General features: G+C 39.4%; 1 protein-coding gene across 1 annotated transcript in view; it reads right to left on the reverse strand.

The window, feature by feature from the left end:
* Nucleotides 1-3725, reverse strand: part of EGLN3 (egl-9 family hypoxia inducible factor 3) — a 107475-nt gene that overhangs the window by 53729 nt on the left and 50021 nt on the right. The window lies entirely within an intron of this gene.

Raw genomic sequence — 3725 nt, forward strand, 5'->3', positions numbered from 1 at the left:
AAAAAAAAAAAAAAGGAAGTTAACTTCCTGCTACATCTATCACTTATTGCATGGAAAAGTAGTAAGAATGCTAAGGAACAAGAATCCCATTCTAAAGGCAGTAAGGTGCTGATTTAATTAATCACTCTTTGTGTCACTTTATTTTGACTGCTTGCTATGAATACATATCTCAGAGGAGTATGTTCATAAAACACTTTCCAGCAGCATGTGAAAAGTCTTCTGAAATGGATATGTGCTTGTTAAATATTTAGATAAAACTTGCTCCAGCCAACAACACTGTTTTAACATCAATGTGGATGCATGTCACTGACAGAGCACCACATAGCTCCACCTCCTTGCCACTGAAATCTCCCCAAATCTTGTCAATCCAAGGTGAAAATTATGTCCCAAGACATCAGTAATCACTACAGTCATCTCAGGTAGACATAGACTAACAGCCCAGAAAAGAAACCAACAGATGTAGAGTGGCCACAGCTACTGGATGGGACCAGTTCAGCCCAAACCCCACTTCAGCTACATCTGAAGTTTCCTGCTGACTGGAGCTAGGTTTACAGACACCTTTTAGGCAATTCACACCCACATCAATTCTTCCTAGTGGCCAAATATGAAAGGAGAAATATTATTTTGAATATTCCCTAGGTGAATTCCCTGCTCATTTTTAGCAACTGTATTTCAGTTCCTTTCAATGTTACTTAATCACAATAAATTAGAACATGCTAGAGAATATATTTAAGATGAATTGCCATGTTTTGGCCCATGCAGATCTGAAGGGTTCTATTATGACCTTGCCTCAGCAGCACTCTTCTAGGATACACACCATACTTCAGCAAGATGTAATTTTCTTTTTATCACCTTCCCCTCCCAAGTCACCAGCTCGGTGTTAAAAACACCTCGTATCAGTTGGCAAGAAAGAATATGTGCTGTGCAGCCACCTCAGCAATACTGAAGTTGCATCCAGTGCTGCTGTAACAACAGCCATGAACAGGGCAAAGAGCAGTCAACCAATCTAACATTTACACAGATATATACAAGAGGAAAGTTTTGCATGATATGGTTTCCTATCACATTGAATTAGCATGAGATTTCAGTCTTGCCCTTCAGTCTTTCAAGGTCAATTTCAGTTGATGTGTTCAAACTGGACTCTTGCAAAGAACAGTTTAACTATCACATTCAGTACTTGCTAAGTAGCTCAGTCCAACTACTCAAGAGTTAAAACTAAAGTTCCAATCATACAGAAAAAAAAAGTCCAAAGTCCATTGTTAGCAGGGAGAGGCAAGCACAAACAGCATGCTAAATAGGACATGCAAAAAGACTTCCATCACGTAAACAGGGATAATTATAGGGTTACAGTACATTCCCACAAAGTAGCAAGCAAATTTGAAAAGTCAGATTGCTAACAAGGACAACTGCTGAGAGAAGACCTCACTTTCGTGCTAGAACAGGAAGGTAGTCAAGGACAGAACAGACATGTCAACTGACTTTTAAAAAGAGCACAAAAAAACATGCAGCAGTACTGTAAAGACAAAAAGATGGAGCTAAGCAAATTTTAGTCTATTTTTAAAATTAGACTGTCACCAGAACTGCTAAATGCTGTATTTCTGGCCCTGTTTTCCAAGATCCTATGGCAGTAACCATGAGGAACAACTTTTTGACGCTCTATTAATTACTTTAAAACATGTACCAGGCTCATCAGGTAGTCCCGCCTCTCTCCGTAGGTCTCTTTTTTCTGCTTCTTTCTATTAGAGAAGCCTTTCTAACTCTCCACCATTAGTTGTTAAACTAGCAACAAGAGAGAGATGATTTCAAAGTCAAGTGCCAGAATGCAGGCAAAGAACAAAGGCATAACTGTAAAGACAGAAGATGTCATAAAGACATTAATTAATTAAAAGAGTGAAGAAAAGAGGTAGGAAGAAATGCTGCAGCTTGCTTCAAAACAATAAGTGGGAGAGGAAATGCTGTATATTTGTAAGTATTTTGATAGGCTTATTCTCTGTATAGCTATGCAGTGTTGTAACTCTTAATACAGTAACACAGAAAAGGGAAGTATGGGATGTAATTGCTTGGGCAGAGTTGTGAGGTATGCAGGCATACGTGAGATCTTGCACACAGACCAGAACAAACATGAACCACTTACTGTTGATTTGATAAAGTAATACAGCATATTTTGCAGTGTGCGCCAGCCAGCTGCCAACTCACTGTTAAACTGAATGCGCCTACAGTCTCTACTGAGTGGTCTTCCTGCCCCACACAGCGTCAGAACTGTTCATTACTGGCACTTCCAGAGAATAAAGGAGATCTCTGTGATTAGAGAGCACAAAATGATCTTGTTAATAAGTTTAAGCATTTCTAGTTCACTCCTAATGAGAACATCTAGGTGCCCACGACGTGATTAAGGGTTTTATACGAATAAGCCAGAAGAGCCTCTGCCTTCTCCCTCGTTTCACATTAGAATCCTAGCTTGATTATTAGTGGTGCTCCCTGGAGTTTACAAAGAATTCACAAGTTTGGAAGAAGGCCAGCAATACTGATCACACTACTTAGGCGGGAAATTACACAGGTCTCTCTTTGCAACTTCCAGTTCTTCACAGGGAAGTCTCCTTTGAAAAAGTCATTAGGAAAATAGAATCACTGGTGCAGCTAGTATAACATGGCAATCTATTTCCAGTAAAGTTACATAGACATACCAACTGTTTAATGCCAATATTAAGCATGGAACAATACTATTTCCTCTTGGAAAATGTGGGCATATCCACACATAAGCAAGTAATGGCAAGGCACCAGAATTTGCCAACCATGTGCCTACAGGCCTGTGTTGTTGAGGAGGCTCCTAGGCCAAGTCAGGGGTGGTCTGATAACTTCAACTGTTTGTACTCTGACAACCGTGGTTTGTTCTGAGAGGCAGTGTTGGACTAAAACTCAGAGCTGAGAGTTTGCCCTTGCTGAGGGAAAGTGGGAATGAGAAACCTGAAGGGAAAGTTTGTAACCAAAGCCCCAGTGTTCTCCCATGCAGCGCAAGCGTAAGCTTACTCCTGCTTCTGACATCACGCAATTCTCCAGCTGTGCTCAGGCAAGAATATTACCTTCAATCACTTTTCAATGAGTATTCTCATTAGTGCTTATGGTCTTACGAACAGCTGTGAAGGCAAGTGGATTAGTATGGAAAGCATTATGAAAGGACAGCAATTTTAAAGCATTTCCATTTAAAACTGACCTCCTGTAAGGAGGAGAATGGAGCAGATGATCAACCCAAGAGATTCTACGATTTATGTTTTCATTGCCAGTTTTTCTCAAGTTTACACAGCCATTCAAGTGTGTTGGAGTAAAAAAGAAAGAAAATGGCATTAAGCCCGTTTGTCTTAGTCCTCTTACTGAGCAAGAGAACATCTTAATACACTAGTAAAGTTTCACTCTTTTTGCTTCATCAGAATAAAACATCTATCCATAGCTCAGGATATTTATACACTATACTCCAAAAGTAACCTGAAAAAAAACTTTTCACGCTATCTCAAAAATTGTGCCAACTCTCTTCACAGCCAGAATTCAAAATACTACATGAGGTATTTAGTGTCTAAGAGTAAAATATATGTACATTAAACAACAGTCTAAAGCCCCCAGAAGACTGTCCCTTGTCCATCAGACCAAAATGTATCTCCTGCAGCCTGGATCATTAGCTGTTTTTGCCTTTGTAAGTCATCTTTTTTTTTTAATCTTTTTTTTCTTTCTTT

The sequence above is a fragment of the Meleagris gallopavo genome, chromosome 5, assembly GCF_000146605.3.
Source record: "Meleagris gallopavo isolate NT-WF06-2002-E0010 breed Aviagen turkey brand Nicholas breeding stock chromosome 5, Turkey_5.1, whole genome shotgun sequence".
Lineage (NCBI taxonomy): Eukaryota > Metazoa > Chordata > Aves > Galliformes > Phasianidae > Meleagris > Meleagris gallopavo.